This window comes from Cupressus sempervirens, chromosome 1 (assembly GCF_028749045.1).
Source record: "Cupressus sempervirens isolate cs-2001-9-10 chromosome 1, ASM2874904v1, whole genome shotgun sequence".
Classification (NCBI taxonomy): domain Eukaryota; kingdom Viridiplantae; phylum Streptophyta; class Pinopsida; order Cupressales; family Cupressaceae; genus Cupressus; species Cupressus sempervirens.
In genome coordinates, this window is record NC_143118.1 from 343676942 (window position 1) to 343698463 (window position 21522).

The 21522-nt window shown below is 35.8% G+C and overlaps 1 pseudogene; it reads left to right on the forward strand.

Moving 5' to 3' along the window:
- The first annotated feature begins 10442 nt into the window (after positions 1-10442).
- The window catches only part of LOC149577626 (uncharacterized), a 298319-nt pseudogene continuing 287239 nt past the window's right edge, over positions 10443-21522 (forward strand).

The window sequence follows — 21522 nt, forward strand, 5'->3', positions numbered from 1 at the left end:
GTGAAAACTCCTAGATTTTCTCCTTGAGCAAGTTCAATTGGGAAAAATAGGTGAAGGAGGTTTTTGGAAAGAAACATGGAGTACCATAGGAAAGGGAATAAATAAAGAGCTAAAGTTGAATCTTGGGAAAGAAAACTTTAAAAATAAGTTGAAATCATGGAAGGTGGGGTAAAGAGTAATGAAAGAGTTATAAAATACAAGTGGATTTGCTTGGAATGAGACAACTTAATGCATGGATCCTGAGGAAAACATATGGGACAAACTTTTGAAGGTAAATTACTCTCCAAAGTGTTTTCCAATTCTAATATAAGATGAATATCTAATCATTTAATTATGCCAACCTATAGAGAAAGGAATTCAGGACTACAAAATTGTACAAGAGGTAGCTATTCAACTATTTTAATGATCTAGCAAACATTGTGGGGAATGACATGGGAGAAGGAAATGCGACTGCAACAGTACATGATATTGAAGATGGTAACCCTTTTGTTGAGGCTATTGATTTGGATGATGCTGAGGATTTTACTACACCTATGAACATTGTTTCTGATCTCAGTCATATCAGTCTACTACATCCATTAGAAATAATCCTTCTACATCATCGACAAGGACGCCAAAGAGGAGGAAGGCAAGCATGGGTGCTTCGTTGGATGTAATAGGTGAAAGAATCTATATGATAAATGATGGAATCAGTAAGCCTCACACTATCAAGTGAAATAAAGAGGATACAAAGAGAGATTATGCAAATGTATTAGCTTCCCCAAAAGCCATCCCCAAACTTAGGCAAGAGACTTTGAGTGTGGCATGTGACAATTTTATGGATGAACCTACAAGAACTATTTGGATCTTAGAGATGGATGGAGAGGCAAGGGAAGATTATGTTAGATATAAGTTTGGAACAATGTAAATGTGTTGGATTATACTAGAAAGCCATGTTGAACCTTGTTAGATTGTAGTTCTTAATGAGTCTGTAATATTATTATTAGTTTTTTCATTTTTTAGGAAAACTCTTTGAAGCTAAAGGAAAGTGTCAAATAAATATTTTAATTTTAATTACAATCCAAGTTTTTCTATAGACATCTATAAAGATATAAATATTTTCATTTTAATTGCAATATAAATTTTCAAGTATCTATAAAGATCAATTTATTTGCAACAAACTTGTTAAGCTATTATTTTTCTTAAAATATGTAAGTGAATAGTATAATAGAAATATGATAGAAAAGTGTAAACACATTTCAAGCTCATCTTCTTGTTTTCATATTAATTGCAATCTAGAAGGATAATGCATCTTGCTTTCGGTGTCTATGTTACTATCATACTAATTTTTCAGGATCAATTCTTTGTTTTGTGATATATTTCCATGGCTTCAAATATGCTAGTCTCTTCCAAAATAGACTGAATCTTTCTTTATGTTTGGTGTAACCGTATGGGGGAAAATTATTTATTTCCATGTTTAGCTAATGTTCCATTGTGGCATAATTTGAATAATTATTTTATTCCTCGGAATTGATGGTACTAAAATTATGAATAGCTACTCCTTCAAATTTCCATCTTCATGAAACAACATGGCCTTCTATTGTGCACATATCAAACATACTAAATCAAACCACTCCCTTCGTTACATACCTATTTAGACTATTGGGAGTATCTTGACCCATCGTTTAGGTTGTAGATATGAATTTATTGTTCTCATTATTTGCATTAGAGAGTCTTCTAGAATAATATTCTTCTTTATTTATTCAATATTGCTCTTTTATATAAGCCATCGATCATGCTACCTTCAAGTCACTACTTGTTGGTCTCCATTTCACCACTACTTTTCATCAAGACTTTAATGTTGATTCATTTCATCCATTATTACTTCCACACTTGTTTGACCATGTGTTGTTCTTCATTGACTCAATGTATTTGGGGTACCTTTATAAATATGTCTATTGTGATTGATTAATATTTCTTATTTTTGTTTGATAATTTCTATGTTCTTTTAATTATCAATATCATTTACTTTTATCTTCTTTTCTTTTTGACCGAATATGATATGTATATACTTTGTTAATTATACTCTATTGAATTACCAATCGGATCAACGCTTTCTATATATAAATCAGTGGGATTATGGATATATCCAAGTTCGTGCATTTTTCGCTGATTGTGAACAATTTCTAGCAAGGCAAAGACAAATAATTATTTCCTATTATGATGGCAAGTAGAGATCTTTCAATTCTTTGAATCTTTCGGGTTGTAAATATGCACTTTTGTCCCCAAAAGACCATCTGCTTACACCATGATTATATCATTTATGTGTTATGTGATTTAATTTTATTTATCTGTAGTTTTTTTTTGATTTATTAGAAGAGCGTGTAACTCTATTTTCTGAGTTATGTTTCTCATGGAGAGCCTACTCGTTTCTTGTACGTGCACTAATGAAATTGTTGGGTGTGAAGTCATGGATTACTGCTTTTTTTCCCCTCCATTGGTTGTCTCTTGGTTTCTATTTAGTAGACTTCCAATTCATTATGTGCATAATGTGACGAATTATAAATATATGAAGTAAGTTGTTATAGTTGTAACTGTGTAAACAGAATTAATAAATAGATTTTTTACCTTCTTTTTTCTAGTGGATATAGCCATATTAGTGAGCCACTTGTATATTTGTTTCAAGTTTATTCGTCTTGCACTATTATTGCTTGTTAAAATATGAATTAATATTTTTTGACAAAATGAAAAGTAACATGATCATACGAAAGATTTAGTAGAGACAATTAATGATCTTATACGACAAAAAGTAACATTGCACTTTTCTAGCTTTGCCTTTTTAATGAATGTATGTAAAATTATATCATCTTGCTGATTGAATATTTTTTTCAGAGTTTTATTTGTTCATTATTCATATAGGGTTGATCGACTTAAATTTTCCTATGTGTGAGTGTGGCACTGACCCTATAGCAATGACGATCTCATACACAACAAGTAATCCAAAACTTGAATTCTTGTGTTGTTCTAATAGATGAAAGGTTTTTACTAAATTTATTTTTGTATGTTTGCATTTAATGTTAGAACTAAGCATCAACCACTAATTTAGATTTGGTATTGTAGGGGATAGTGGATGTAAGTTCTTCCAGTGGGTCGATGATGTCCCACCTACATCTACCATAGCTAAATCTATAGCACACAAAAGTAATGATTGCAAGATGTGAAAGGTTTGTAGTGTTCATTAAAATTATTTCAAATATAGTAGTCTATTGGGACCATATGTGTAAATGCAATTAAAAGTTAGAGAAACTATTGTAGAATGTAACTTATTTTATGATTTTGTATAAAAATGATGAACTAATTTAATAACATGATTTTTTTTTTATGAATAGTCCTTTTCAATTAATAAAATTTACTAAGTTTACAATTCACAAAAAAGGGGTCGGGGGATACAAGATCACCCCGCGAATGAGTTCACACGGTCGAAGCCAGAAAAAACAGCATGGCTTCAGCAAGAAACTAATCACTATTCATCAAAAAAAGCTTTTAACAACCTCAGGCTGCCAAGGCAGTACTAGTAGAGGGAGGATCGTCTTTATCAAGAAATCCCCACGCATCAGTGGGATTGTGGGGCAGACTGAGAACAGTCTAGCCGTCAGCAGCATCAGTAGGATCTAGGGTAGTCACAGTCTCCGCATCCTTCTTGTCTGGCTGCAAAGGAAAAATTGCCAAGGCTAGCCAAGGAAACTTGCCAGAGTGAGCCCGTCCAGTGGGAGGAGCCGGAGACCGGCTAGAAGCCTGCCTAGGTGGAGGAGCCGGGGACCAGCCAGAACCACCACGTGGTGGGGAAGCAAAGCGGTGCCTCCAACCACCATGTCCACCTCTGGGAGAGCGGTGACAGGGACCCTAGGAGTGCAGCATGTGTGAATGGCGGTCAGAGGACTGGCATTGAGAACAACAATCACTAGACGAAGAGGCATCAACCGAGGCATTCAGAGGCACTCTGGCAATGGTGCATGGAGCATTGCCCCAATGATTTAACAATTCCTGTAAGTGCGCAACTTCCAGGGAAACTTTATTAGCTTGCACATGTATTTGCATAATGACATTGTTACAAATGCATATCTTAGTGTACATTGCAATGTTAACATCCAAAAAACTATGAGTGAATAAAACTGCATTCCTATCTTTCTACAGAAAAAACAAAATTTCCATCCCGAAGGTGTGCCAAATCTAGGAGAACATCCAAAGAATTCTGGGGGAATCACCCAACACGATCATGTGCCATGAAAAAGGTTCGGGCCTGAAAGGCTTGAAAAAATCATGAATCCAGTGCCAATAATTCTGAGCACGCTTGCAAAACCAAAAAATATGTAAAAAGGACTCAGGTTGACCACAGAAGGGGCATCTAGGATCAGGAACCCCAATGTGCTTGAGCTGAGGCCCCAGGGGAAGACCTTGGAAGGCAAGGCACCAAGCAAAGTGGGCAATCTTAGGTTCTGTAATGGCACTCCAAATGGTGTCAAAACGTTTTCTCCATTGAGAAAGCAAAGATTGCAAATGCTACCGTTGATTAAGCATGTCCACCATTGGAAGGTGGGGCGAAAGCTATCTGTACCTCATATTGGGCTTATTATTGGTAAATGGAGTGGTAGGATACCACTTCCAATCATGCCACCAAGGATGAACAGACTGAATCCCCACTTTATGAACTAAGTGCACAAGGATGGAAGACAATAGAAGGTCATAAGTCTGGCGATCGAAACTAACAAGGTGGTACTGAACTTGCATATCCTCTCATGACCTTAAATTCATGGTGACTCTTGAAAAAATATCCTTGGTATTGTGGATGCCACGTTTAAAGAAACGCAGAGCACTGGTACCTTGAGTCTTGGTAAGAGGAGTACCCTGGATGGAAAACAGGGGAGACCACGAAATGTTCTGTTGATTTAAGGATAACCCATTGCGAAACTCATCACTAGCCCAACAAAGACAAGGTTTAACAACTTCCCATGCTTTCCAGATGCTCTTTATAACAAAAGAGCCCTGTATTACCACTGGTTCACGCATAGTGAGAAGGGTTTGAAAACCAATCCCCTTCCACGTCAGTCTGTTAACAGGGAAGCCGAAAGAAATGCAATACCTTACTAGTATCTTCTAGGTTTCATATCTAGAAATAGCTCTGATAATCCATTTAGCACAAAGGGCAAGGCCCTGCTTTCAAGTGGAAAGCAGGCCAAGACCCCCAGATTCCCTTGGGAGACAACAAAAATCCCAAGCAACTCTATGAAAACCATGATGGTCAGAACTAGAGGCCCAAAGAAAATCTCTGAGCAAGTGTTCTAGTTTGAGATAGGAAGCTTTGGAAGGAGCCCAATAGGAAGAATAGTACACATGGGTGGCAGCTAGAATCTTAGAACAAATCTAGAATTTACCAGCAAAAGAAAGCGGCTTAGTGATCCAATAATCAAGCTTTTTGCTAATCTTTGCAAGCACAACATTCCAAAATTCCACAGGGGAAGCCTAGAAAGAAAAGGGAATGCCAAGAAAGTGCAAGATTTCTCCATGAGTAACCCATTTCCATTGAAACTAGCTGAGCCAAGGTGGAGCTGGCAAGAAAGACTGGCGGTAACAGAGTATTTTATGCCATTGAATGGTAGAGCCAGAGGCTTGACAAAAAGTGTCCAAACAATTTAAAGCATTTTTTATGTTTTCTTCATCTTCAAGAAGAGTAAGAAAAGAATCATCAACAAAATGACCATTGACTAACTAGGAGAAAGAATCAGGCAAGGAAATGCCACGGACCAGTCCTGAAGACATAGAGTGAGCAAGTAAATAACCAAAACCTTCAATAGCAAGGACATAAAGCACTGGAGCTAGCAGACAACCTTGCATGATGGAGCGAAAAAGTCCAAAAGCCTCAGATTGCGAATTATTGATGGTGATGCAAGCATTAGCATCACCAAAGAGCATCTCCACGGACTGAAGAAAATTGGGACCAAAACCCAGAGCTTGAAGCATAGCCAAAATGAAAGGCCATTCAATGTGATCATAGGCTTTAGCAAAATCTATCTTTAAAAAGATGGCCTGGTGCTTGGACTTACGGGCCCATTCCATACCTTCCCAGATAGCAATGATGTTGTCAAGAATATATCTGGATTTGATGAAGCTAGTTTGTTCAAGCCGCACAATTAAAAGTAGCATATGGTGGATTTTGAGAGAGAGCGCCTTGGCAATGATCTTATAAGACACATTCAGGAGGGTGATGGGCCTCTAGTTGCATATGTCCTCAGAATCACCAGCTTTAGGTATGAATTTAATATTTCTTTTATTTATGATCGCTCCTAAGCTTTTAGAATGATATGCTTCAAGATAGACTTTGTGCAGATCAGGACCAATTTTCTCCCAAAGATGTTTGTAAAATTCACAGGGAAATCCATCACACCCAGGGGATTTGTCATCTACCATGGAGTAAATTGCCTCTTTAAGGTCTCGGAGGGAAAGAAGTTGCTCACAGAAAGCACATTGCTCAACCGCGAGGCAGTTTGGAGTAACAACGATACACTTTCTGAGAGCCTCCTCCTGAGCAACCAAATTGCACTACGAAGCAAAGACGTTCTCATAGTGAAGAACAAATGCTTGCAGGATGTCGGGTAGACTAAAAAGAACATCAGTTCCCTATTTTATCTTTTTGATCCCAACATTGGTATGACGGTCTCGGAGAACCTAGAAGAAATCCTTTGAGGCTTTGTCACCAACCTCCAACCAGTGGAGATGGGCTTTGATTTGGGCTCCTCGGGCAGCATAGTTATCAGCAATTTGCTTATCATGGCAAAGCTTGGCAAGCTGAATTTGTAAATCCACATCAAAGGGTTTGAAGGTGAGAGCTTCAAAGGCTTTTTTGAGGGCAAGGGTGTTAGCTTCATAAGACCATTTTTTGAAGATTGCCAGCTGACGCCCGTAGATGCACAAAAATTGAGTAGTTCTGGTAATGGCGTCATTCCACCATTGAATCCAACCTCGATGGGAATGCGGACGTGGCTCCAAATTCCAGACACGTTGGATGTGGGAGATGGTGGAAGCATGCAACAATACAGACGTGTTGAGGAAGAATTGCGACTTGGCCACCTTGGGGACAACTGTAGGCCAAGAAATGCCAAAATAAATGGGATAGTGGTTTGACAACGTCACATCTGTCTGGGGAATGATAGGTAAATTGCGATCTTCAGAAAAGGAAAAAAAAAGATTGCACCGAGATCATAGCACGATCAAAACGTTTCAAAATGCGGTCAGGACTGGCTCAAAAATTGGACCAAGTGTGCTAGGCCCCACTACCATGGTGGCGGTTTCTATTGGGATCAAAAAGGCCTAATTTATTTTGCATGTAAAATCAGGCTTCTCTTTCCCCAGATCTCCAACGGAAAGGCTGAATGCCATCTTTGTCAGAGGCCACTTCAACCATATTGAAGTCTCCACACAGGACCCAAGTAGCTGGCGGCAAGTTGTCAGCAAGCCAAACCCACATTTGTGCCCTTTCCACAGCATCATTGGAGGCATAAACATTAATGACTCCAAAAGAATGATTGTTAATGGAAAGAAAAAGCCAAATAATATGGTGTATGGGGTCAGAACCGTATGAGATAATAGCAGAATGAAGGCGAGGTGACAGGAGAGTAACTACACCACCTTGGCTAGCTTCATACTGAGAAGAAAATATAATGCTATCCTGCCAAATGATGCGGCATGCAGCAAAAAGCATGAAACCAAAAATCTTAACTTCTTGCAAGCAAAGAAAATCTAAATTCTCAAGTCTATGACGGGTGTCCTGGACATAGAACTTTCTGGGGAGGTCTGTAAGACCTTGAACATTCCATGAGAGGAAGTTCATGAGAACTCTTCCATATCATCCTCGTCCTCCAGAGAGGAGTAGCTATTCTGCAAAAAAGTAGAAACCGGGTGGAAGTCAGACGGGAAATCTTCTAAACTTACAGCATGTCGTTTTACCCCTGATATCTCTCCACATCTAGGAGGACTGTGAGAATGCCTTGTTGCTGGTGGTACTATGGGAGAAACTGCAAGAGGAGTACGAGCCCCAGCCAAGGGTGAGGCCCTGGCGGCCGCCTTGATCCCCTACGAACCAGCAAGGTTTGAAACCTACGAAACCCATGGAACAAGTGCAATGAAAGCCGCTGGCGTCTCCATGCTAGCAGGCGTTGACACTTCTATGGAAGTAGGAGGAATTGCGATAACTGCCGCATAGGATGGCTTAGGGGCCAAGGGATTCAAGGCAGGCTTGCGCTTGCGCCAAACAGTAACTCACTCTTCTTTTTTTCTTTCGGCCTGTTTGGCAAGCACCACTTTAGGCTGGGGTTTGACCCTAGGCATAGCCAAAGGGCAATCCCTGATCTTGTGTTCCGCAAACTGGCACCTATAACAGGTGTTAGGTAGGTTCAAGTAAAGCACCTTCTATGAGAAGGTTTGAGTTCCAATCTAGATTTTCACAGAATCCTTGAGATCTTTGGAAATATCAACTTCAACGCAAACATGCCGCTGAGGGCGAGCATTAAAAATTTTCTCAGGCTGCTTGGTAACAACTTTGCCAAGGGCTTGGGCAATAGACTCAATGAAAGGCCAGCAGGGCAAGGGTAGACCTAGGAATTCGCCCATACAGGAACCCTAAGCTTTTTATCATCCGAGACAGTGAAGTCTTGGGACCATTTCTGAAAAACAAGCAAAGAGGAATGCACAGACCAAGGGCCATTGTTAAAGACCGCATCTACTTGCAATGGGTTAGCAAAGCGAAATAAAAAGAAACCTTTGGTAAGGTTTTGCACAGCATCGAGGCGGACTCCATGAGGAGTCCAGCATTTGTTGACCCATTCTCTGAGCATAGCTTCAGGAGGAGTCCTACCAACAAAATACCCTATCAAGGTATGTTTCTCTAACTAGTCACATGCAACATCAAATTCTTGCAAAGGAAGGATAATATCAAGATTACCTCGTGGAAAACCTTCGGGAGAAACTTGCACGGGCGTTTGTTTGGTGGCGGCGCCATGGTAGTCCAAAGCAGCAGTGTGAACACCAGAAACATCTGGTCCACTGCTGGCCGGAGCCATTATATCCTAACCTAAAGCTCCCACAATAAATGCAGTATGACAAGTGCCGACAGAAGGGGAGTGCAGGCGAAGGGCCGTACGCAAAAAAATTTGAAAGTTCCAATAACATGATTTGACTATTTTGTTCTGTAGAACTTTGTTATGATTGTGCTAACTAATTTATGATTGTGGTGACTAGTTATGTATATAATGAAGAACAAATTCTACTCTAGTTTCATGATTATTTTACTATGCATAATTATTCATAATTTAGTCTATTTTTTTATTTAAAAAAATCTTGATAATTTAATGTAACTCCATAAAATGAAAAATAAAATAAATCTCTTTTTTAAAATTTAAAAAAAAAAAAAAAAACAACTCAAAAAAATGTAAAAAGAAAAACATATTAAATTAAAATTAAAAAATAACCTAATAAATAATCAGAATCCAATGCCACTTTTGTACAACCAAATGAAGATTAACATATTCATCATCAAATTATGGGTGAACCAAATGGATCAAGAATAGTAAATTCGGAATAATTGCGAACCCAAAATAATAGATATCTATTCCTAATTGACAAACAGACCCTTAGCATCCTAGTGCCTCCCATTTTTTTCTTACAATAATGTTTTCTAAATAAAACTTCAAATTTTCTATCACTTTTTAAATTCAGACAACCATATGATAACTAAATTACATACATATTTAACATTTTAACTACAATTATTATTAGTTTAAATTTAGCATGGACAGAAACTAGAGGCTATGAGACCTTAATTATTATACAATTTAATTGGCTGAATAGCCGCAGGACTGACATGTATGTGAATGTTTGGACCACCCTTAAACATCACACTAAGGGAAGAATTAAGCTTGGGAAAAAAAAGTCACCTTTGACTATTTAACACTTCTGGTTTAAGAATTAAGCTTAGTGTGTAATGTTTAAGCCGTTCCGAATGTTTCGATAAATGTTGACATTTTTAGTGTGAACGCTTTCCCTCACGGAGCAGGAGTCAAAAAGTGTTCTACTGGACGACGAAACACTCACTTCTCAGATTTTTCCAATTTTACGAAATCACAACCATTCCACCATAATCTTTCGAATGGAGACCACAGTGAGAAAGGGAGCACCTGGTTTCTTCCACGAGATATACCAAAATACCATACCGCAATCAAAGACGAGTCAAGACTCAGGCTTCTTTATCCTTTGTTTGAGAGTGGATGGTTGGTGCGTGGAAGAAGGCAGTATCTGGAAAAGGAAAATAATTATCTCTTTTCGGGAGAGTTTCTACTCTTACAGATTGAATTTTTAAATAGGCCTCAACTTGGCCATTTGCATTTCAGTTAGAATTGCTGACGATTTGCGAAATGAGCTCCCTGGTATCTGCAACAATGGTACGGTCCACAGTTCTCTTACTTGCAATGGAGGGGCAATGCTCTGAAGCACTTAACAGTGAAGGAGTCGTTCTACTTTCTGTTCTCAATAACTTGAATCCTCCTCCCCATATTTTCAGCATCTGGAACTCCTCCAAGAAACATCCCCACGACTAGAATGGAGTCACCTGCCATCCAGATCATACGGTGAGTACACTTGATATTTGTGAAAGCCAAGTCTCTGGAACTCTGTCTTTTGTTTTCTGAGTTACCCAATTTGAAACAACTGCATTTGGGCTCCAATAATCTGTCTGGTATCATTCCTCCCGAGCTAGGAAACTATACATAGAGACTTTAGATCTCTCAGAAAATGATTTCCATGGGCAAATCCCTGTCCAACTAGGCAGCCTCAAAAGGCTTAATTATTTGTCGATCTATGACAATTTCCTCAGCAAAACCATTCCCCTGTCAACTTTTGTAAGTGATTTACTTGAATGACAACAATTTGAGCGGAGACATCCCTTCAAATGTTGGGAATCTAACTCAGTTGGCCGAGTTATGGTTTGCAGAAAATTCCCTAGTAGGGAAGATACCTTCATCTATTGCCAATTATAGGCATTGGTAAAGATCTATCTGTACAACAATAGGCTGGTTGGAAAATTTCAAGAGACCCTGATCCAGCTTTCAAAGTTACAATATCTGTATGTCCAAATCCCAAAAACACTTGGCAACTGGACAAATCTCATCCAACTTGAATTTTCCAACAACTCTCTCAGTGGAGGAATACCTCGGGAACTAGCCAATTGTAGCAGCCTGGCCATGTTATCATCCACCCAAAATCAGACGACAGGGAGCATACCCTCCTCACTTGATTCACTTCAACAGCTCTCCCAGCTTTATTTGAATCAAAACTTCTTGTCCAGAAACATACCTCGAGAGCTTGGGAATTGCAGTCTTTTGGAAGACTTGAGGTTGCATAGAAACAAACTTGAGGGGTTCATTCCTCCCGAGTTGGGTCAACTGAGGCACTTACAAAAATTGTTCGTATCGTATAATTCATTGTATGGCTCAATTCCTCCCCAGCTTTTCAAGGCCAGGAGCTTGCAGGAACTGGATCTTCGAAACAACCGTCTGAGTGGATTCATTCCGCCGGAGATTGTTCGATGTCAGAGCTTGAGGAATCTGAGTTTGGCTCGCAACAATCTAAGTGGCGTTATTCCTTGGTGATTTCACCTTGTAAAAGTTGGGATACAACTTATCTCCGTGTTGGGCTAATTTGCAGCTTAAATCACAATCACAATATTTGTCTAGCGGAAGATTAGGATTTGGGGTGTATTAGCTTAGCTGTCTCAAACATGACCTTTCTTCAAATATACACCTTCCCTGAAATTTAAATCTTTTGCAATGTTCTATAATGTTAAAAAGTTTCTCTAGAGCAAACGGTTGCTATGAATGCTACACTAAGCAAGTACTATTGTATTATTTTGACAAGAAACAAGTCTTAAATGATTGTATTAGTATTTATACTTAGTAATTATATTTTTTAATAAATTGTTAAAATTATTTAGTAGTTATATAATTTATTAAAAAAATTGAGGTGCAAGGGATACACTAATAAGTGTTTAATTGGAAAGCTTAAATGAAGCTTAACATTATATAAAGAAATGTAGCAAAATGAACATCTTAAAACATGTCATTGCATAAGAAAAAATTCTATACAATTAGCATCAATTTAGAGGATTTAAAGTTAGACTAGTGTAATTTTTTCACTTTTCACAAGTCACCATGTAAAAAAATTTGACATTTAAATGCATTAGAAAATGTATTATTTCTAACTATTTTGTTTCCTCCTAAGTGCACTTTTTTTTCAACCACATTTTCAAAACCTTCAGCCAGTGTTGTTTAGTGACTCACAAGAACCCCTCTATTATTAGAATGAATGGAATAGTTAGCACTCATTGCATCTAGGTGATGCTCACAAATGTGAACTACCAAAATTTTTGACAAGGTCACACATTGAGTACTACTTCAAGTCAAGCACGCTTAATATGTAACCATGAGCATGATGATAAATATACTCTATTTCATTTCTTGTGTTATTTGTAACCTGCATTGCTTGCAACATTGCAAATAGAACATGAGATTGAGGACAATATTAAAGAATGAGAAGTTTGTAGATAAGAGTAGAGGATTGTTGATAAGATTTACTTGCACGTTAATGTAGTTGAGTTGTATGATATTGAGATACCCTATATCTCACTTAAACTCAAATTAGGTCTTATGCTCTTCATCCTTTCAAGAATTTAAAGTACAAGGTTTGATTAATGGGGGAATATTATAGAGAAATATAGTAAAATAATTGAATCGAATTAAGCAACAAAAAATAAAAATCTAGTCTAATTTTTTTTAAAAAATGATCTAAAGTAGTTTTTGGTGAGTAAATGTGTTTTTGATTAAGTAAAATAGATTTTAATAGGTGCATGAAACCCCATAGTAACCAAAATAAAACTAAATAAAATTCTAGAGCAAAAAGAAGAATAGTAAAAAACTACAGGCCAAGGAAGGCCACTAGAATCAATCCTAAGAAAAAATAGCCTTTAAAGGAGCAAGAAAGCCCAGCATATCAAAAAGCTAGGGGAAAAAATAGAAAAGCTAGGAGAACAAATTAGGGCATCGTTTCTTTGACCAACTCTACTATCTTGAGCTCTAGCTTGTCCATGGTCTCTGCTACTTCAGTCATCAACTGAATGTCATCTAGGGTGTCCTCCCTATCCCTCTTCCTCTTGTTCGATCTCACTTTATTGCTTAGGCTCTCATCTAGGGGGTTGACATCTTCTTTAGAAACCTTATTTTTCTTGTTGTCTGTATCAACTTTCCCACCTGTACTAACCTCCATCATAGCTTTCATTTGTTTGATATTATCATTTAAGCCTTTGATAATATTTAGGCTCTGGTTAGCAAAATTGTGGAGAGAGCTCTCCATCCTGTCCAACCTCTTATCCATCTCAATAACACTGGTTTCCAGAATGCTAATTCTATTAGACACGTCATCCCCTTCCTTCCTTTCCAACCCCTACAACCTATTATTTATCTCTTCTATTTCATGGAAAATCCACTTGATTGACCAGAAGTTATCCACCATGCTATTGCAGGCATTGTTGAGAAGATTCATCCCCACCTCCCTAGCATTATCGCTAACAACCACCATTTTCAAATCAATAATTTTCTCCAAATGGATTTTACCATCATTTCCTTCTAAGACCTTGGGCTAGATAGTCTCTATGCCCATTTTCACAGTTCGAGTTGCAAAGTTCATCTAGACTGTTTTCCTACTCTTGGAGCCAAAAGAAAATGTACTTTTCTCCTTTCCATAATCCTCATTTCTACCCTCCTAGGCATTGAGAGGGATCTCCTGATCCTTGTCAGGATCATGGTCAGCTTTAATATGTTGTCTTACTTGGTGCTTTATCTTTTTGAGCTTTTATTTATGACATTTGTGCAAGATCACTCATTTCATTTTTAATTGTTATTTCCATAACATCTATATCTCCAATAACTATGACAATGTATGTGGAAAATCTAACTAATACATAATCAATACAAGGAACTCACATTAAAAATTATAAATGTACCAAGATCATTTAAATATTATCTTAAATACTAAAATTGTTTTCAGCCTTTCTTGTGTACTTTTGACATAACACAAGTATTGAGATTGTAATTTTTTGAGACCACAATTTTTGTGGAAGCCACAATATTGTAAACCATCATATCTATATTACATTTTATTAAACTTATATGCTTCTCCAAATGTTATAATTTAATTACTTTTAATGATTTGATACCTCATATTTTAATTAAGCAAGAATACTCTCTAGCTAGCATTTCCTAGGCTATCATATGTGTTATAATTTACTCTTTGCCAACTGATTGATATGAAGCAATAAGGATAGCTTTAAACACCTTTACATTAGCATTTTGATAAGTGCTTCCTAAAAATTATTCCAATTCTTCTTAAAACTCTAATATGGACAAGGTATTTTTAAGAGTAAATGAGTTTTGTAGAGGAAAAAGTTCTTCATATAGCCAATTCGATATAAAAATAATAATACAAAAAGATAATATTTTTTTCTAGAAATTATGATTGAATGTGGAGAGAGAATTTAAGATTCACGAATGAAAGAATCCTCTCTTGCTATACATTAGGAATGTTTAAAACATTTACCCATGGTTGTATTTGGACCTCCTATCACTATTTACTGTAACAACACAAGTGTTATAAATATTTCAAAAATCTTGTCATGCATGCAAAGACAAAACACATATCAATCAAGTATCATTAATTGAGGGAGAAAGTTCAAGAGAAGCAAGTGAGGCTTGAGTATGTAAATTCTAAGGATAAAATTGTTGATATTTTTCACAAGACATTACCCAAGGATGCTTTTGAGTCTCTAATAGGTAAACAGGGGTTCATGCCTCCATCTAAAATTCACTAGGTAAAGCTACATGATGTATCAATTCATGGATGGATTGAACTATCTTTTGTTATTGATGTAGAAGTGTTCACACTTTAGGAGTATTTTTGAACTTTTAAAGTTGACAGTGATGGAATTGATGTAATCTGTATATGCAAGGTACAAAGGTAACTACAAGGTTTTATAAGTTTCATGGTGAAATTTATAATGACCTTTGGCATTGTTGTCAAAGAGAGAGAATATATTGTAAGAGGGAGAGAAACAATGGAGAGAAACAATGAAGAGAATAATGAGAATGGGAGAGAAGATAACGAATGGCAGAATAACCAAATGAAGAAGATTTATATTAAACTATGAGAATGAGAATAAAAGGAAGAGAGAAAACCTAAGATGATAGAAGAATAATCCTGAAACCAAAGTTCAGAATCACATGGGGAGTAATGTTGAAGTTTTGTTGCTGCTGAAGATACAGATCAAGTATTAGTTTAAAGAACTAGAATTACAAAGTTGTATTGTTGACAATGCATACATTTGATTATCTTATGCAATTTTTTTAATGTAAAATCTTATATTATGTGTTGCCATCAATGCTGAAGGGGGAGATTATTTTCTCCAATTCATATTGTAATTGATAGTGAGAGATTGTTAGGTGATGATGGTATAAATATATGTAAAATCATCATATTAGTTTTTATATTGGCATTGATTTCAAATTTTTAGTTGGCTAGACATTATGCTAACTCAAGAAAGTACCATATCATTAAATTGATGAAGAGGATTTGAAGAAAGTATGATGAAGTCAAAGTTTTTATGTAAGGTATTCAATGGGTACTTGAATGAGGTGGAAAATGATTATGTAATATTGGCTTAATTATTTAACAATAATTTATTGTTGAGAGGTATTGAAGATCACAAGCTTAACTAAGTCAAAAGGTTAATGAAGGGAGATTGTATTCACCAAGTCACTAAGGTATTGCCTGAGTGATCTTAAAAAGGAAGAAGAACATTATGTTACTCAAGAAAGTCAATATTAACCAACTTATATATTTGTTGAGTAAATTTAATGTTTACTGAGTGACAGCCAAATTAATAATTTTGAGAAATTGGAATCCAAGGCTGACTTTTGATAAAAATTCAAAAAGTTGAGAAGCTCTACTACGAAAGTCAAAGTTTATTACAAGATCAATGATGGAGAAAATTCAAGAAGGATATGATGAGGGAAATTAAAGAAGGATAAGGTTGGACACAAATTTCTATGTAATCTTATAATTTCTATGTGTCTAAATTCATTGTAAGAAGGAATTAAGTTGTAAACCTAAGATCAATGAGTATGATTAAGAGACAAAAGATGGAAGGATCTTGAATCATTAAGAAATCTATTTAAGGAGGAGAACACGATAGTTCTAGATTGTTGGTTCAAAGTGGTTGATGATTTCACTGTGATGATGTTCAAAAGTTGATGAATCTAAAAGAGATATGATTCAATGATGTCACAAAGAGAGAAGAAATAAGTGTTGAGCCAAGTGAACTAAAAAAAGAAAAGAGGAGAAGAAGAAGAGGTTGTGGAAGATAGAACTAGTCGAGTGAGTAAAAGACAAAGACAAAGAAAGAATATAGATATGAACAAGAAAAGGTAGTTGTTACTCTTAATAGATCACTTTATACTATTATTGTTTAATCATTATAGAAGAAAATCTCAAAAGCATCAAGTGGACCTAACAAGTCTTTGAAATCCTATATGGTAACATCGATTAGTAGTGTTTGTACGTCCTTTAAATGAGGCCACTCTTTTTAGTCCTACATAGGGAGTGATAAGGTCTAGATGATCTTTTGTTTAAATCTTCTAACAAGGTCACTTTAACAAAGTGTATGTAACCTTTAACAAGATAGTCTCCTAACAAAGATCACTTCACAAGAGTAAATTTTTTGGGTTACCAGTCCTAGATGGTTTTTCCCTTAATGGGGTTTCCATGGTAAAATATTGGTGTCAAAATTGTGAATTTTAATTATCTTGCAAGTTGAATTACATATTATTATGGTTTATTGAAACTTGGTAATAACTAAGATATCAATAGGTCATAATTGGAAATTTATTAAGAGTAGATAATGCCACCTAGAATAGTTTGGCAATAGTTTGGTAAGAAATGGATATCTGAGTTAAGTTTTAAGTTGGATATGTCTACCGAGTGATTGGATATATTGAAGTTAATTTTTTAAATTTTTATGTTTCTTTAATAGTAATGAAATGTTGTAAGGGTCTATGAGATAACTAGAGATAACCAATTAACTCCTCCCCTGTTAGTTATCTAACACACACTCTCTCTCCCTTCCTTTCTCCCTATTTCCATTTGTCCCTCTCTTCATATCCCATATACTCTCCCTCTCCTCCCTTCCTATCTGTCTCTTTCTCCCCCTCCTAGGGAGATCCTTTTATCCTTTTCTCATACTTTCATCCTTTTATCTCTTTGTATCCTCTATCTTCCTCTCCCCTTATCTATCTCTCTCAATCCCATATTCTCTCTCTCTATCTCTCTCTCTCTCTCTCTCTCACACACACACACACACACACACACACACACACACACACACACACACACAATTCTCTTTCTATCACTCCCCCTCTCTTCCTCTTCACCTATTTTCCCCCCTCCCTCCCCCACTATCCTTAGTTTCTATCCTTTTAACTCTCTCTTTTTATCTCATTCACTCCCTCCTAGATCACTCCTTCCCTCCCTTTCTTTCTCTCCATGTCTCTCACTCCTCTTCTTTTCTTATCTCCTTTTCTCGCTCTCCCTCCTGTCCTATCCCATTTTTCCTCTCCCTCCATTCCCCACTCTCCTTATGCTCTCTCTCTCTCTCTCTCTCTCTCTCTCTCTCCTTTTCCTATCTCCTTTTCTCCCTCTCCCTCTTGTCCTATCCTATTTTTCCTCTCTCTCTCTCTCTCTCTCTCTCTCTCTCTCTCTCTCTCTCTCCTCCTCTTCTTTTCCTATCTCCTTTTCTCCCTCTCCCTCTTTTCCTATCTCGTTCCCCCTGCTCTCTCTCTCTCTCTCTCTCTCTCTCTCTCTCTCTCTCTCCTTCCTAGGTTCCTATTTTTTTAGAATGTGTACACATTATGGAGAAAATTTTGATGTTGGTATTAGGTTTCCAGAGCACAAAAATGTTACAATAAAAAATATATAATCTACTCCTAATGACCTAGAACCAAATAATACAAGTTGTTTGATGGTCCCACTGCTATTTTACATCAATTTTTAAGATCTAGTAATAGTTAGGTGGCAGTTTTTTTTATCACTTTTGCTATGAAATGATTGATTTGTGTAAGTTTTTATTTTGTTACTTTATATTATATTAAAATGATTCTCATCTTTTGTTTTCTTTCTATTGGAGTATGGATATACATGGTGATGTGATGTGTAGGACCCAATATTAACAATGGGAAAGAACAAAAATGGAACAAAAAAAAATGAAAGGAATCAAGATGAGACAAAAGGAACATAGAGAATTTTATATATAGGTAAATAATTTAATGAACCTATTGAAAATAATGAGCATGCACCAATCCAAATTGACATGATAAAGGTACCTAATGGACTAAATTAAAATGATCAACATCATAAATTCAAATGGACATGATGAATGCACCTAATGAATGAAATGAACACACTCTATTTGAAATCAATGTGATTAATTCACATAATGAAATTGAACGAAATACACCACTTCAATTTGATGAGATTAATGTAGATAATACATGTAATGCCCTGGCAGGGAACCCAAAAGAAATTAACCTAAAGTTTCACTAAGTTTCCCAAAAAAATAATTTAAAAGATAATAATAACAAGAGATAACATAGAAGAAGCAATAACTCACATACATATGACCATTATAAACAAATTACATCTCTTAAGGGTTCCATGATGTTGAATAACATTTATATAAGTTTTATTAATACTAAATCCAATACTTAACAAATCCACATCATAGAATAACCACAAGTGCAAATCCAATTAGATAATATACAAATGACATAAGATGTCGCATGGCATAACCAGAATGTATAATCATCTGATGTACAAGTCACATGGTATGAAAAGCTCAATGAATATACATCATGAATAAATACATCATCTCATAAGATCTCTAGCTAATCAAGTATAGAACATTAGAATATAATGATTGAACATAAATACAATATCAAAATGAAAAGAACAACTACAAAATCACATCCAACAATGACATCCAACTATCAGATCTCAATGGTATAAGAAACACTACCACCCGACCTCATAGAACCTAAATGGCCCACTCTTACCATACTGAGGAGATACTCTCAATTCCCATACACATATCAATCCACAAGTCATAACCAACATTTAGGTGAAGGAAAACCTAATAGCAATCTATCTCAAGGGTACTAAGATACAAGTAACATCTAGTCTTGGAGGAAACAAAGACACCCAGGTAATCTACTATGTAAGTGGGAAAGTGTCATAATATGAGTCAACTCAAAAGTTATCCTAGTAGCCTCTCTAGATTTTGGCCCCCTAGTGAATCGATGTGGCATTAGTATCCTTTCGTACAGACAAGGCATACTAAGGAGGCAAGGTCACAACCAAGCACCCTCTCTATTCCTGTCCTAGCCTGTACTAGCACTCAAGGCATGGGCACGAGGAAAAACACTAACTCTTTTAAATTCATTTTAAACTCATTTAATGAAATGACATCACTTATTAAAACAACCTACAATGGGTTACCCAGGTAGTCTCTTTAGGGCTCTGGCTACCATTGCAAGCCACTTCCCAATAAACATAAATAAAACCTACCCTAAGCTCATGAAAAGTACAACTCATAAAATCATAATTTTCACCTTATTTTTTTACAAGAAACTAGAAAGCACCAAAAGAAAAATCACAATATTCACCTCAGTCCTTATAAAAGAAACTGGAAATCATCAAAAGAGAACTAATAAAAAACCCATAGATTACAACAAGAAAGTCACAATAATCACCTTAGTTCTATACAAGCAACTAGAAAGCATAAAAAAATAACTAATCAAAACTCAAAGGTTACACCAGAATAATTACACCATTCACCTCAATTCTACACAAGCAACTAGAAAGAACTAATAAACATATGATCAAAACTCATCATAGAAATACATGGATCACGTATAAAAGATGATGACCAAATATACATAACATCATTATAGAAAAAAATCCCCCAAGCCTCTAATAAACATCATGATTGGTCAACATACTAAGTCCAACCAAAAACCAACACCAGATACAACATACATCTCATCAAGAAATTTAAGAAGTGTTTTCATAGTTTATTTGGTTTTCAAAATTACAAAGGTTCAATATACAAACAAGGTTTCAGTTTTCCATTTCCAAAATATCAAAATTAATAAGGTTTTTGAATTATCAAAAGTAATAAAATTCCTCTAGTATTAGAAATCATTATCATAAAAAAAACTGAACCATCAAGGAAAACCTGAGCTTATTAAAAATAATCAATTTCCTCATTTTACCATTATCAATTTACTTTACAATTATATTTTAATAATAAATTAATTAAAAACTTCAATTAAATATTATTAAAATTCAATCAATAATCATTAAATTATTAATGATAGTAATTATCTATTTATTAATAAAAAAATTACTAATCTATCAATAAAATAATAATTAATAATAATAATATTTACTATGTTTAATATTTATTTATTAAAATATTTAAGAATATATTAAATAATAATTAAAAAACTAAATTTATAGAAACATTAGAATTGATATTCCAAATCAAACATAATTTTGTGTTGGGGAGAAGACCTGAGTCAATAAATTATTGGTGATCTTTTCAAATTGGCATTAGACGCTGGTCAATTTGAACAAGCAGCAGTTACAACTTTTATAGATTCATAAACCTTGGAGAACGGCGTGTTATTTGTTGAGTGGGCTCATAATTTTTTGTGCAAGAAGCAAAGACTTAAAAAAAAAAATCTATCATGGCAATCCAAAATGAAAATGCAATTTTTATAGAGCAAAGATATGATCATCATTCATGGCAATATCCTTCTCACAAGCAAAAAAAGAAGAATAAGTCTAATTCTTGGAAGGCTTAGAAGAATCCTAGACTGAATTTTGAGGTCAAAACCTCAAACAAATTTGAGGCACTAAAGGTATTGGAAGCGAATTAGTGAAATGATCTTAAATAGAAATTGAGCTCGTCGAGAGCAGTCCAAGGAACTTCTGCAAGACATAGCCCTGATCAGTCTATTCATCATTATTCTTGGGCGTATTTCACATTAGATAGCCTTGAGGAACAATTTAGATTTTTACATTTAACCAAATATGCTAAATCCTTTAATGAACCGCCAATTTCACCATGCTCAATCCTTGGTAGGGCAGATCCATCACCACATCTCACTCCTCATAGAGCCGACCATTCATCCATTGATTTCCCCAATATCCCTGGTTTGTACATCCCCCCACATCGCTACTCAGAATCTACAATTCTTAGGGCATCCCCAAACCCTAAGGGCTCAGATTCTTCAAATAAGGTAGTTTGGTCCATAACCATCCATGGGAAAAGTATAG